Genomic DNA, 16556 nt, shown 5'->3' with positions numbered 1-16556 from the left:
TAAAAGAAACATATGGGGGGATCCCCGGGTGGCGCAGCGGTTTAGCGCCTGCCTTTGGCCCAGGGCGTGATCCTGGAGACCCCGGATTGAGTCCCACGTCGGGCTCTCTGTGTGGTGACTGCTTCTCCCTCTGCCTGTGTCTCTGCCTCTCTCTCTCTCTGTCTCTATGAATTAAAAAAAAAAAAAAAAAAAAAAAGAAATCCTGATCCAGGTATATATACTGTTTCAAAGAAACTTTAAATATAACAACATAGGGAGATTGAAAGTAATAGAATAGAAAAAGGTACATCATGCAAACATCAACCAAAGAAAGCAGAATTGACTATATTAATATTAGATAAAATACACTTAAGAACAAAAAGCAAAATTGCTAGAGATGAGGGGACATTACACAATGATAAAAGGGCCAAACTGCCAAGAAAACATAGCAATCCCAACATTTACACACCAAATAGTAGAGCCATGTGATATATGAAGCAAAAAAGGTAGAACTGAAAAAACAAGTAGACAAATCAACAATTACAGTTGGAGACTTCAGTATTGCCCTTTTAAAATTATAGAACTAGACAGAAACTCAGCAAAGATCTAGAAATTCAACAAAAATCTTAACCAAGACCTAATCATCAACAGCAAAATACACATTTTTTTTTCTAGTGCCCATGGAACATATACAAGATAGACAATATCTTAGAATATTAAATAAACCTCAACAAATGTAAATGAATTGAAATTATAGTGTGTTCTCCATCCACAATAGAATCAAACTAGTGATCAGTAACAGAAAGATAATAGGGAAGTCTCCAAACACTTAGAAACTAAAAAATATACTTCTAAATAATCATGGTTCAAAGAGAGAGCCTTAAGGAAAATAAAAATACATTGAACAGAATGAAAATAAAAACAGCATATTTAAAAAAATACAACATATAAAAATTTGAGAGGCATAACCTAACGTTGTGGTGAGAAGGAAATCTATGGCACTAAATGTATATATTAGAAAGGAAGAATTGTCTCAAATCAGTAATCTATACTTCATATCTAAGGATCCTAGAAAAAGAAGAGCAAAATAAACTGAAAGCAAGCATAAGGAAGGAAATAATATATATAAGAGAAGAAATTAATAAATTGTTTTAAAGATTTTATTTATTCATGAAAAACACAGAGAGAGAGAGAGAGAGGCAGAGACACAGGCAGAGGGAGAAGCAGGCTCCCTGCAGGGAGCCTGATGTGGGACTCGATCCCAGGACTCCAGGATCAGGCCCTGGGCTGAAGGTGGCACTAAACTGCTGAGCCACCCAGGCTGCCCCAATAAAATTTTTATTAAAACAGAAAAATAATAGAAAATGTCAAAAAAATGAAGAGTTGGTCCTCTGAAAAGATAATGAAATTGATGAAGCTCTGTCAAGAATGTCAAAGAAAAAGGAAAAAAATACCACTATTAGGAGTAAAACAGAAGTTATTGCTACAGACCTCATGAATGTCAAATCGCTTATAAGCTAATACTACAAAAACCTTACAAACATAAATTTGACAAGATAAATGAAATTAACCAATTTCTTGAGAAACATAAACTATCACAACTCATCTAATATCAAATGGATAATGTGAATATCTCTATGAGTACAAAGGAAATTAAATTTGAAATTTAAAAAAAAACTGAAAAAGGATATTTTAAGACTCATATGGTTTCAACAGTTATATCAAATATTTAAAGAAGAATTAACATCAATTCTATTGAATATATTCTAGAAAATAGAATAGAGGATACCACCCAACTAAGTTTATGTAGGTAGTATAATCTTGATACCAAACCAGGTAAATAAAGTACAAAAAAATTAAAAAGAAAACTAACCAATATCCTCCATGTGTATAAATATAAAAATTCTTAAGAAAATATTACAAGTAGAATTCACCAATATATAAAGGAATTATACACCAATACCAAATGGGGTTATTCTGGGGTTGTAAGATTGGATCAATTTAATAATGAAATGATGTAATCTATCACATGAACAGGCTAGTAAAGAGAAATCACGTGGTCGTATCATTGATTCAGGAAAAACAATTGACAAAATTTAACTCAAGACTAAAAAAACTCCCCCATCTCTCCACCCCTGCCCCCCCCCCAAAAAAAATAGGACTAGAGGGAATTTTCCTCAACTTAATGAAAAGCATCTACAAAGGACCTATAGCTAACATTATACTTACTGATGAAAGATTGAATGCTTCCCCTCTAAGGTCTAGAATAAGATTCCGCTATTACCAATTTTATTTATTGTATGGTAGAAGTTCCAGCCAATTCAATAAGGCAAGAAAAGGAAATATAAGACATACATATTGCAAAGATAGAAATAACATTGTCCTTATTTGTAGGTAATATGTATGTCTATATAGAGAATCCCAAGGAATTAAAAGTGAATTAGCAAAGTCAAAGGATACAAAATAAACACACAAATTAATTGTATTTCTATACACTAGCAAAAAAAAAAAGTACAAAAAAAAAGTACAATACCACTTACAATTGTTCAAGGAAAATGAAATAAATATAAATCTAACAAAATATGTACAGGACATAGATGTTGAAAAATATAAACACTGATAAAAGAAAAGACTTAAATAAATGGAGAGAAAACTGTGTTCATGGCTTGATTGAAAAACTCAATTTAGTTAAGATGTCACCTCTTCCCAAATTGGTATACAGATTCAATACAATTCTTACGAAAAACCCAGCAATTTGTTTTGGTACATACAGGCAAGATTATTCTAAAATTAGTATGGAAAGGCAAAAGGACTAGAACAGCTAAAACAATTTTGATAAAGAATTAAGTGGAAGAAATCAACATTGCTAAATTTAACACTCATTATATTGCTATAGTAATCAGGACTGTGTGATATTGGTGTTGGATAGATTGAGAGAGGAGTCAGAAATTGACCCACAATAAATACCAATTGGTATTTGGCAAATGTGTGTAATCAATACAATGAAGGAATGATAGATTTTTGAACAGTTGGTGCTGGGATGAATGGACACCCATAGGCCAAAAGGTAAACCTTGACTTAAGTCTCACACCTTTTACAATTATTAACTCAAATGGATCATGGACTTAAATGTACAATGTAAAGTTATAACACTTTTCGAGGCAACATAGAAGAAAATCTTCAGTATTTAGGGGCAAGCAAAGAGTTCTTAAACTTGACACTAAAAGTACAGTTTATGAAAGGAAAAATTGATAAATGGGGCTTCATCACAATCAATGTTTTGCTCTGCAAAAGATCCTACTAAAAGGATAAAAATACAAGGTGCATAGTAGGAGAAAGTGTTTGCAAATCACATATCTGACAAAGCCCTAGCATCTATAATATATCAAGAACTGTCAATAGTCAATAGTGAAACACCAAACAATCTAAATAGAAAATAGGTGAATGACATGAAGAGATATCTGTGGAAAGATGACATCAGATCACAAGCACACGAGAAGATTTCAACATCATCAGCCATTAGAGAAATGCAAATTAAAACCATGAATGTCATCATATTCCTGTCAAAATTTGATATATAAATTAGGATGCATAATCAACAAGTCAATTATGTGCTTTTTTTCTTTCAGTATTTTTTCTTCGTTTTCAGATTGAATAGTTTCTGTTGATCTTTCTTCGTGTTCACTAATCCTTTATTGTGTAGTCTACAATCTAATTTTTGATCCATCCATTGCATTTTTCATCTCACACATTGTATATTGTAGATCTAGAATTTTCCTTTAGTTCTTTTTAAAATTTCTTTTTTGAGACTTCACTATGTTTTTGAACATAATAATAGTTGTTTTAATATCTTTGCTGCTAATTCTAACATGTGGGTAGTCTTGAATCTGGGTAACTAGTCTGTTTCTGCTTCTATTGACTGTTTTTGTTTTCCTTGGTTAGATATTACATTTTCCTTCTTTGCATCTAATAATTTTGGACAGTTACCTCAAATGTTTTGCCAAGTTTTAAGCTATTTATGGTAGGAGAGCATATTTATGACTAATTATTCTGTCATAGCCAGGAGTGGAAGTTGGCATAGAAGGCTTCATGTACATCTTCTTTTTTACTTTTTGCTGGCTTAATTTTATATATTTAAACTTCTAAGTCATGTGAAATTTTTTTGATGTCTGTGGTGAGACAAATATGTAAACATTTTTTTCCTTAATTTATCAAAGTGAAAGAATCAGTATTTTTACTGGTATTGCTGTTTAACTTTTTATATATTATGTTTTGAGGATAAATAATATGTTGTGTTATCTTCCCTTTGGTTTGATATCTAATGGCTTTAATTACTGTAGCTTTATAAGAGATTTAATGTCTATTAAGCAAAGTGTACCATTATTACTCAAATTTTAAAATTTATAATGAAATTACTTATATTTATAACCTATTTATTCTCCCAAATGAACTTCAGAATTATTTTTTAAGATTAAGGAAAAATGCCACCAAGATATTTACGGAATATTATTCAGTCCTTAATATGGGAAAAGTTGTTCTTAGGTCATTTCATGGACAGAATCAATTTGAGGAAAAAGAAAAAAATTTTGGCTTACTTCCAAATAGTTTTCCTCTGGCCTACAAAGAGAGTCTCTTTATTTCTGTAGACTGTTACAGATATATCTACTGTTTTCTTTGAGGAGGCAGCAATGACAGGGAAAGAATGAACAAATAAAGGTGATAATTGACCAATCTGTTTTCAAAATGTCTGAACATGGAGGTATTAAGCTTTATGTCATGTTACTTTTTACTTGGTTTCTAAAGAATTTCTTATAATTAGAATAGAATGAACTTCCTATAATTACAATCCAGCACAATTTACCAGGCAATGATGAAGAAATTCCTCAAGTATATATTGTCATAGAGTTTGAGTTTATTAGAGTTGGTAATATGTGTATATTTAAAATAACTCTTTGAAGTGAACCCTCACAAAGTATTCTAGTAATGGAAACTGTGATTGATGCCATGAAAATGTTCTTGCACTGAGAACATAAATTTTTCCATTTAACTTAAAATTTCTTACTTTTAAGTGGAAAAATCAACTGGGATGATATGATCTCCAATTGAATCTGTATCATTGAACTCAACATGAGTTTATAATGTTGAAATCCTAATAAAACATTCAGCTTGAATTCAAATCTTTTTCAGAGTCAGGATTGATAGGATATTTATTTCCCTGTCTGTGTTTTGAAGATTTAGTGTACTTTCTACAGAACTGCTAAATATACATGCCTTTTAGTTCAATTCAATTCAGAGAAAACACACTTTCCTTTTCTGTATGTTTGTGTATGTGCTATAGCTCATACTGACCATATTGAGATTTGAAAATATTCATCATCCTTTCTACTTATCAGTAAGAAATGCAAAGCCGAGCTGCCTCTGGCACTGGGTTAAAGCTCAGTCTAGAAAATGCTTTAAATGTCAAGACCTTAGAGAAGTTATACTGATGAAATGAGAGAAGAAACTTTGCTTTCTGAATTACTTTGCCTTTTTTATACTTGATATCTGTATATATTTTATATATTTTTCTTTATTCAGTACTTGTTGGGTGTTGGTGGTCATAATGTAATAGAAAGCATCTGGTTGGCATGTGAGCTGCACTTCCAAAGTCTAACACTATAGGATATATGATTCGCTATTGTCTTTTCTTTGAAGCAAGCACTCTTCATTTCCTTACTGGAAGAAAAGGGTAATGATATACTTTATTCAAGTTAGATGGAGAGTGGATCAGGGGATTTAAATGAAGAAAACAACTATACAGGGATAAGAAAAAATACATATGTCACTTATGAGAAACCAGTTTAAATTAAATACTATTACACAATAGGCACAGCAGGGATGAGAGTGAGAAGAATGAGGTGATTCATAATAAAAATAAAATAATATTAATAAAATAATATTAGTAGAGATAATACTATTAATTTATTGAGCACTTATATGCCAGACATTGTGCTAAGCACTAAACATGTTTTCTCATCTATAATTCTCAGGTAAATGCTTTGATCCTGATACTGTTGTTATTACCATTTTTTGAGTATCAGAAAGTGATTTGATCAAAGATAAAATAACTTTATGTATTTATATATTTATTCATTTGTTTTAGAGAGAGTGTATGTGTGCACATGCATGCATAAGTGAGGGAAGGAGCAAAGGCAGAGGGAGAGAGAGAATCTCAAGCAGACTCCCTGCTGAGTGCAGAGCCTGGCATGGGGCTCAATCTTATGACACTGAGATCGTGACCTGACCTGAAATCAAGAGTCAGACACTTAACTGACTGAGCCACCCAGGTGCCCCCTAAAGTAACTCTAATATTAACAGAAATCTGTAGAATGTCAGGAGTAGAGTAAATCTGGTAGACCATTTGGTGAAATAATAAAAATAAAAATGACAACAATATCATTAATCATAATTGCTAATATTTATTAGCACTTACTATATGCCTTTTACTTACTCTATAGATATTATGTCTTTTATGGTTACAATGAGTCTATGAAATGAGTACCATTATTCTCATTTTAGAGACAAGAAAATTGAGACACTGCAAGATTGTGTAACTATAGAGAATGTCCTCTAAATTATCACTGTTTCTTTTTCAAATTCTGAACCAGTTGGGAAGGAAGCCAAGATGTCAGCTGGTGGAAAATCAAAATACTCCGTTTATAGCTGACATAATTAGAATGTGGCTTCTTTCTGTGAACAATTGAACTTGCTAAGAACAAACCTCAGGCATAGTCCTGCTGGCCCAGGTACGCATCTCCTGGTGGAAGTAGAGTTCTCTATGGGGTAGGGCATGCCAGAGCAGAGAAGATGGGCTCTCTGTTGGTGGGTTCATTACTAAGAGCAAATAAGGGCAGGCATTTGGCCTTGAATTCTCATTTTTCCTGACTAAACCTACCAACCAGATATGCCATCCATCCCCAGGGTTAAATGAGGCAATGAAGAGAAGCTTGGAGGACAAAGCTAATGAAATCCCTCCAGGTAGAAGGAAACAGCAACAGTGCAGGCGAATGTTTACCCCAAAAAGCTGCTAAGTGGTGAAGCAGCTCTCTACTCATTGGTATACACTGGCAGTCTTTCTAGTATGTCAGTAAGATAATGAATATAAAGCACTTAGTACAATGTCTGGAACTTGGAAGCGCACAATAAATGGTAGCTATTAATATTATTATCAATAGAGAGCTGATGCCCAGTTTCAGAGTCAGGTTTTTCTGCCTCCTGAGCTCTCACTTAACCCTGTACTGCTTCCCAGGGCATGCTCATGAGAAGGGATTGTGTTTTCATTGTATTGGCTGGTGATCTTTCCACAAAGTAGCTTTGTCTTTACTCAGCTGCATAGGACAAGACGAATGGGGGGCAGAGATCTACAGTGTACATCGATATCCTTCAGCAGCTGCGTGGGGTGCCTTTGGCCATCACTCAGTAGGAAGGAGTCTATCTTTCAGTGGCCCAACAGTGGTTTTGGAAACTCAGGCTTTGTTCTTTCCAAATCAGGCTTAACTAGATCTCGAGTAAAACAAAAGTAATGGCTTTTTAGCAAACTATTGCTTTCTCCGTGAACACCTTGTCATCTTCAAAGACTCACTTCTGGGGGAACTAAACAGCTTGAGCAGAATGCTGCCAATTTACAGAAAGTTTGAAGATTCTTAGAGATTCTTTGATGACAGCAACTGCTTTTTCATTAATCTGGAAGGCTATTTTATGAATAAACCACAGCTTGAGATAAAAAAGATAAAATAAAAGCAAAGGGATACTTCAACAAAAGTTCATTTTTTTCTTATAAGTTTCTGGGTAAAGGAGTGAGATGTTAAAATTTTTTTAGGCATGTGTTTGCCATGTATAAATGGGAGGGGGGAGAGCATGACAGAGAAGGAGACTGGCATGGACTTCTCTACTACTCTCTCACTTACTAAGAGCTTATTATATGCTAGGTACTGTTCTATTTGTCTGCATTATCTCATTTAAGACTTCGTCTTGTTCACTTCCCTATCTCTAGTGTCCGGCTCAGTGCCTTACACATAGGCAGTCAGTAAATATTTCTTGATTGTTGAACCCATGAAATACTAAGAATGAAGCAATTAGTTAATATGAAGGAATGAAATGTGATGTATGTGTTTCTAATACTCATGGTTTTCAATTCCTGCTCCTGTGTAATTCAACAATAAACAGTTATCGAGGACCTGTTATGTGACAGAAGGTGTACAAAACCCTGAGAATATAGCTAAACAATTAATAAACCCTTGATTTAATAAAGTCAACATTGCTGAGCATATGCCGTTTTAACCAGTGAATCTTGAAGCGTATTAGATCTTTAAATTTATTTGAGTCTTTGTCTATTAAAACAGATTTGGAGGGGTGGCACCTGTGTATTTGAAGTGCTGATAAATGCTAATTTTTAATGGCTCTGAATTGATGATGTGGTGATGACAGTGTTCCAAACATCACTTTGTTCTTCTAAGAGTTAATAAAAGCAACATCCTTCTGTCTAATTTTGCATTTGATCAAGTAAATCAAGCAATCAGAATTTGGCTTTAACTTTTGTAGAACACAGTCTTAAGAAGAAGATGATGATCAGAACTACTCTTTATTATCCTGTACGAGTCTTTCTCACTGCCAGGCATTTTGTTGGCCACCTGGCATGTTATCCCTAATCTTAAAATATCCTGCATGGGTAGGAATTGTAATTTCAGTTTTGTAGGAAAAACAGTCTCAGAAAAGAGCCCTGACTTGGTCATGCAACAGAGATCGTGGTGCACAGAAAACTCAAGCCAGGTCTGACGTCAAAAGCATTGCCTTTCATCTGGCAATGCCGCTCTTCTTTATGATGTATAATCATATTATCAACGAATGTCTTCCATAATTGAAACTTTTTTTTTATTTCATTCATTTACCAGAGGTCCCAAGATTATTTATGAAAGTCTTTATATTATTTACTTGAAATGTGATAGCTAGGTCAGAGAATCAGCAAAGACTTAGATTATATCAATGAAGTATCTAATTTTCACTAATTCTAAGTAGCTAAAAGTGTGGAAATTAAATTAATATTAAAAAATGTATAGTGCACAATAAAACACATGTGCATTTCCAGCGAAGAATAAGGAAGTACTCTTCTCTCTTTTTTGAGTCAGCTTATTCAACTCACATATTTTTAAATAATTTATCTCCAACTTCTAAAAATATGGCCTTTATTCTTTGATCTTAATCCTGTTTTTCATTCATAGGAAAGTGATATTTTTATGGGCCAGTGAAGCTTATATACCATTGAGTGACATTTAGATACTGTGGTTATTTCCATGTGAGAAGAATTAATCTCTTCAAGGAGGGCACTCAGTCCTTCTCTCCACTGTTGGTTCCATCACTGACTATCTCCCCTTACGTTTGCTGCCTGAAAGAGCACAGCCTTCAATAGTTTTTTAGATCTCAAATATAGATCCGTTTTTATTAAGGTTCAATGTAATACCTTGTTTGTAGCACCAACTTTGTGTCCTATTTTGTGACAGAAAATTAACAAATATATTCTTTATGTCTCGATTGTCCGTTCTTGTTGGAAGTTAATCTTGTTTCCTAGCATAATGAAAGGATTGATTGAAGTGATAGCAAATGAGAAAGTGACCTAAAATGATTACAGTTGTAAACAAAAGTACACTAGAATATAAAATTGGGATTGTTACCTTTTCCATTGTATTAATGTTATTTTAAAGAAACAAATAATTCAGGTTGATTCTCTTTTAATATTGGGTTTTTTTATGGTTTAGTTTTATTTTCATTCCTGTCTCAGGGAATCATTTTTTTCTGTCTTTTTTGTTTTGTTTTGTTTTGTTTTGTTTTGTTTTGTTTTAGGAGAGCTCTCTGGTTTCTTTCTTCAGGCAGCTGGTTAAAAAGGGCAATTTTTCTTCCTATATCTGCCATTCTCGTTTCTTCCCTCTTCCCCTTCTTCAAGCCTTATTCCTTGGTTCCTCTGCAACAATACATCCACTACTGATGGCTAAACAGACCTGAATTAAACAACATTGGGGATATTTTCACGTTTTTTGGTCTTTCTTAGTCTGGCCTTTGGCAAAGGTCCATGACAGACAGTAAATTGCTCTACGAAAAATGTTAGTTTAGTTGCTGGTTGGTAATTGGGATTGGATTTGACCCTGTGGACTTGTTTCAGTTTTCCATAGTGGGGCCACTGTTCTTATTGGAGTTAAATTGGCATTGGGCTTAGGAGTCCTCCGACATCGGGCCTCCTGGGAGTGCTTTGCCTATTTATCTTTTGGTATCAGTTTCTTAACTGTGATCACTAAGCTCTGCTGGAAAATTTAATATAACTGAGGTGGTAAGATTTTTAAAAAAGGAGGAGAGAAAGAGAGGAACAAGAAAGATTCAGTTTTGGTGGTGAGAATCCCAAAGGAAGCTCAAGCGCAGCGTGAACCACATTTTCTTGTTAGTATTCAGCTCTTAGATAAATGACAGCAGTAGGATGTTTGAAGCAGAGTGAAGAGAGATGATGGAAATAGTACTCATCATTAAAGCAGGAGACAAAAACAGTGAAATAGGCGAGTGTCCTCTGTGTCGAGAGCAGGTGAGGCTAATATATCTGTTCCTGACAGTCAGATACATCAGGTTGCACAAATTATAGGCTTTTACCAAGAGAATTTTGGAGCAAGATTAAGGTTCTAATATGAATTCCTTCTGGTGACAATTATCAGTTTGAAGAAACTGTATTATACCTTGCAGAAAGAGGACACCATCTCAGGTCACTGAATACTCAATCTTTTAGTTGTGCTTGAGCCATCCTGTGTAGCAAAATGCATGCCTGATTTAAGCAGCTACATTGGAGGCAGGTATTTTTAGAGACGGAAAGTAGAGGTGTGCACAAGCTCTTAAGACTTTAATTCTGCATATATATTGGTGGGGGGGGGGGGAATAGCCAGGCTGAAGAAACAAATACAAACAGCACATCCTATTTACATCTATGTCCTTTAAAACATAATTGCTCTGTATTCAGTTATTCTTCGTGATCATGGTATCTCCCCTGCCAGGTAAGTATGTATTCAGTTATTCTTGATGAAGGAGAATATTCACATTGAGAGGTCCTCTTCCCGCTGAAAAAAAATGACAGCTCCTTTTCTCAGTTTTAGTAATTAACTATGTTGAATTCTTTGATGTATAAAATTTTAATTTCTTTGTTGTGATTATTTTATGGCTTTGAAGTTACTTTGAAGAGTTTTATATCTTATTTCCTAATAGTTTACCAGGGTATCTGTACCTTACAAAGAGACTAATGAAGTGAAAGGTATTATTTGAATGGGGAAAGAGAGAGGATGGAAAATAGGAAAAAAGTTATAGCTGGTTATCATTGAAGGTACCAAAAATAGCCAGAATGAAAAAGAAAAAAAATAAGAAAATAGATAGCAGGAATGCTTAGAAATGATGTTGGATGATGTTGGATGAATGTAGCCAAATGTGCGTGCGTGTGTGTGTGTGTGTGTGTGTGTGTATGAGAGAGAGAGAGAGAGAGAGAGAGAGAGAGAGATGGGGAGAAGATTATGATAATATTGTTGGTTTAAACACACTTGGTTTCAAGGAGCCAGGATTCCATTGTTCCTTCATTGAAAATTTGTTCTGCACTTATCCTTTTGTTTAGTTGGGTTTCTTCATCTTTTTTTTTGTTTCTTAGTCCTACAGTTTTTTAGGACTACAGTTTTTTAGTCCTACAGTTTTTTAGTTTTTTAGTTTTTTAGTGTTTTTCTGCACATGTACAGTAAAAAGGATATAATCTTAAAATTTAAAAATATTGAATTTAAGGTGCAGCAGGGAGCATTTGCTTCAGGTCTTGTGGACAAAGCCCTAAGCTATGTGTTTCCCACAGGGTTTCGGACATGGTGTTCTGGCACAGAAACCACTAGGAGTCAACTTGCTTTTATCCCATTGGAGATTAAGGGAACTTCATGGGAAAAATCAATTTTTCAATGGAGGGTCAGTGTCTCAAAGTTTGCTCTAATAATCATGCTCAGGGCTTGGTGGTGAGGCATACATAGTAAGATGTTAATCAGCTACTTGCCTTCCCTACCACTTCTTTTTTTTTTAATTTTTATTTATTTATGATAGTCACAGAGAGAGAGAGAGAGAGAGACAGAGACACAGGCAGAGGGAGAAGCAGGCTCCATGCACTGGGAGCCCGATGTGGGATTCGATCCCGGGTCTCCAGGATCACGCCCTGGGCCAAAGGCAGGCGCTAAACCACTGCGCCACCCAGGGATCCCTACCACTTCTTGAAATACTAAACAATTCTGTTTTGGCATAGATATGAAAGCACCACACGTGGAGGAGAGAGGACATCATTGTACCTGTGGGCAAAACCCAGCATGGTTCTGCGCATTCAGGCACTGAACATAGCAAAGCTGCAGTGTAGTATTGGTCTGTCCTTCTAGAAATGATGCAGTCGTCATCTTGGCAAGACCAGGCCATAGTAGCAGCCAGTTTCCAGGTCCAGCAGAACAAGCATTGGAGGCATTAACATCCGTGGGGGATGCTGCTGGTGCCTTGGGAAGTTGTACAAAGTATCACATTTGCACAGAAGTCATTGCCCTCATTGTCAACAGATACCACATGATGCATCAGCAGTTGAGACAAGGCATGGGATAAAGCATTGCCTTGAAGATTCCACCCAATTGTTGGCTTAATACTTTGTAAGGCTTGGATGCTGTGGAGTGCCTTCTGTATCAGAAATGTCAGGTAGCAGACAAGGCTACCTAGACCGTAAAAATATTCTCAAGAGAGTGGGAACAGTGGAGGAAGAAAAATCAGATGCCCCTTGATGGTCAGGACATCATATGGGACCTTTCCTGTAGATTGCCAGGAATAATGGGAATAGGGGTGGGGTGGAGTGGCAGGTAGGGTGCTACATATCAGGCAGTAATGAGTGAGCTCTCCAGCCAAACAATATTGTGGGGTTTTTTTAGTGTAACTTGATTTCATCCCAGCCTAACCTCATTTTTGCTCCTCTTATCTCCACCCTTCATCAGACTGGAAAGGCTTAGTGAAATTTATCATGTGTAACATTGATCATATTTTGAGTGGGAACAGACACAAAATTCCTTGCACTTGAGCTGCACTATAAGGAAAACTTGGGAGAAAAACAACTGCTTTAAGGTTTCCAGTTTCTTACATAGGACTCATTAGAAAATGAGATATGAGTATCCCCTTGAAACTGTACTTCAGTCTTAACAAATATTTCCCCAAACAGCCAGTTAGATAAATTTTTGGAAATATTTGAAAACATATTGCTTTGCAGTTTTAGTCAAATTCAAGTATGATAGAGCAGGGAAAATATCTCATTCACTATTTTTTTTTTTTCATCCAATGAATAGCCCAATACTCATTATTAGATTCCCAGAGACCTTCATCTTCAGGCAATATTTATTAATTTGATTCATATAAAGTATAAAGGCAGCTTCTTATCATTTCCTTCAGATGTTACGGTTTTGCTAAACCTAAAAATATTACTGAAATATCCTCCTTTAATTTAAAGTTCTATAGGATAAAATGATTAGAGAGAACATTATAACTTTGCCGTAGAGTCAGGGTAAGAATTAACTAATATCCTCTCTGTTTTCTGGAAACTGTTTCTCATGGCAGGGGAAGAACAAATATTAGATAGACAGTTGGGCTGTTTGCTTTTTTGGCTCAAGAACAAGCGCTAATGTCTCGCAGGAGGCTGAGCGCTGTTCACAAGCCATCCACGGTATGATTTATTTTTATGACTTACTGACATATGTTATGGGCAGTGGAATGGGATGTCTTCTTTTTTCCCTGTGGCTTGTTAAGTATTTAAATGAGCAGACAAAACCATGCATCTCCTTCCTCCAGGAGCCCTGTGGGTCATGCTTTTTCATCTTTCTCCTTATTGAAATAGACAAGAATGGAAATGTTTGCAAATGGGGCTTTATTCCTAATTTAGCAAGGTTCAAGAAAGTGCTAACTTCCTTCCAAGTATTATCTCCGAATGTTCTTCACTCAGATTCATTTTCTCACTTCAGACTTTACAGGGCCATGGGCTGTGGAAGAAATTTGGACTCTCTACTTCCTCTACCTACTGTTACTCACCTTTCAGATCTATCCAACTTTTAAGTTGCTGACTTTCCTGTTCCAGAACTTAAAAATCAGGAAGAAAAAAATAAAACCACTCAGAAAAAAAAATGTCCCCAACTAAGTCAGTGTCAATTAAAGGGACTACTTGATGCAAATACCACATCAGCATCAATTTTGTCACTTAAGAATTTTAAGATCAGAAGCAATTACATTCAATAGCACCTTGTTTTTATGTGTCTACCCTTCATAGCCTTGGCTAGTAAGTCTGCCTGTACCATAATTTACACTGACATCTAATTTCAGTGGATCTGCAAGCAATCTAACAGAAGATGGAGATACTAAGAGGAGAGGAGTCCAACTTTATCACTGCAGACATAAAGATTCATTATTTTTGCCAATTTCAAAAGTAAACCTTATAAATATCTATGCTTTCCCCCCTCTGTTTTGCATATCTCGTTACTTGAATTAATTTATATTTTGGGCAAAACTGGATGATTAAACCCTTTAGCTGGTTACAAAAAAACCCCACCTAAGTATGATAACTACTCCAGTTATAGATTTTTCTATCTTAGAGAAAGAGCACACACTAAGACCTTCTTTAAAAAATATAGTTACAACAATAGAGTTCTACTTTGTGGTACACACACTTAGGAGTATTTACCCAGCTCATTGCAATTCTCCTTTTCTGAGAATGGCACCCATACAAGGAAGGAGGCTTTGAGAGACCATCCTGAGCCCCACCTCCCTGTGACCTCTCTCTTCCCGAATGTAGTCGATTGACAATTGGCTCAAATAAGCCTAATTAGAATCCTTCTTGGGCAGTTTTAAAAATTGAAACTAGGGAGAAATTTTAGTCTTTTCGTGGTGAGACCACCAGATGAGTGGCTTGGAAATTGAAGATTTTATGTTACTGAACATATGGTAGGAATAGATCAGGGTTTCTCAATTTTTTTTTTAAAGATTTCATTTATTTATTCATGAGAGACACAGAAAGAGAGAGGCAGACGACATAGGCAGAGGGAGAAGCAGATTCCATGCAGGGAGCCTGACGTGGGACTCGATCCTGTGACTCCAGGATCACTCCCTGAGCCAAAGGTAGATGCTCAACCGCTGAGCCACCCAGGCGCCCCGTGGTTTCTCAATTTTGATGCTACTGATACTTGGAGTCAGAAAATGTTTGTTGTGGAGATTGTCCTGTGTATTTTTGGATGTTTGACAGCTTCCTTGGCATCTACCCATTAGACTGCAGTAGCATTGCCCAGTGGTGACAACCCAAATTGTCACCAGCCATGCCAGCTGTCCCCTGGGGAGCAGTATTGCCCTACTCCTGTGTTTTCATCCATTAGAGTGGAGGGAAACAAAGGCAAAACTGGAAATGCTAGGAGATTGTCTTATGTAGTCTTAAAGATATTTGAATTCATTTCGTTGTTTTTGAGCCTCACATGTAATCATGCCTTTCCACTGGTACACAGAGCAGTTGACATAGTTCTCTCTCTTAAAAAATCTGTTCCTTTCCTTAAACATTTGATTTCAGTTTCTGTCATTGGCAAATAAAATAGTCCTGACTGAGATAGTAATAGACTGTGGTAGATTAAGCTTATTCTAAAAGGCCATTTTTAGTAGGAAAATATATACATACTAGGAATACATTCTGATCCACCAATTTTCCCCCAGTTTAGAAACAGAAGTTTTAAATTAATTTAAGAAGGTAAGTGTGAGAAGGTAGGAATGGGGAACAATTCCTCTGTAATGGGGTACAGAATTTTGGTTTTGCAAGATGAAAAATGTTCTGTGGATGGATGGTGGTGATGATAGCAAAATAACATGAATGTGCTTAGCGTCACAGACTTGTACAGTTAAAAATAGTTAAAATGGTAAATTTTATGTTATATATATTTTACCACATTTAGAAAAGAAAAGGTCAGTGTGGAGAAAAGGAGATAAGGACTGGCGTGGGCCAGGTTTGGGTGATACATTCCTATTTTTTTGGGGGGGGGGGTGATGCATTCCTGATAAGCTTATTGGTTAGCAGATCATCCTGGAGCAGAGACACCACCACCCACAGTTTACAAAACTGACAGCATTTTGCCACCGCCTGTGATGTTACTATTCCTTCAGCAGTTGCTTTTGAAGACTGTTGAGGCACAGATGAAAACCTGAATTATTCTCTTTAAGTTTCTTTGTGTTTAAAGCTACTTCAGGTCAACTTTGGAGACCTCTAGACCTGCTACTATCATATAGCAGAGGATTGCAAAGCTATCTTGGCCACGTGTGGGCTTAACCCACTCAGAATTCTGCATCTTGAGATTCACACTGGGAAGAGTTGTTGTATTTTTTTTTCCTCCTTAAAAATAGTGTGTCTTCTCAATCCCATGGGTTGGTTAGTTATAGCCAGAGGAATTTAGGACACTGAAATGGGCAAATGCACATCTGGGGGCCCTAATACGGAATGTGGATTGATT

This window comes from Canis lupus, chromosome 12 (assembly GCF_011100685.1).
Source record: "Canis lupus familiaris isolate Mischka breed German Shepherd chromosome 12, alternate assembly UU_Cfam_GSD_1.0, whole genome shotgun sequence".
Classification (NCBI taxonomy): Eukaryota; Metazoa; Chordata; class Mammalia; order Carnivora; family Canidae; genus Canis; species Canis lupus.
The sequence above is the reverse complement of the archived record's forward strand: the minus strand, read 5'-3'. Positions refer to the sequence as shown.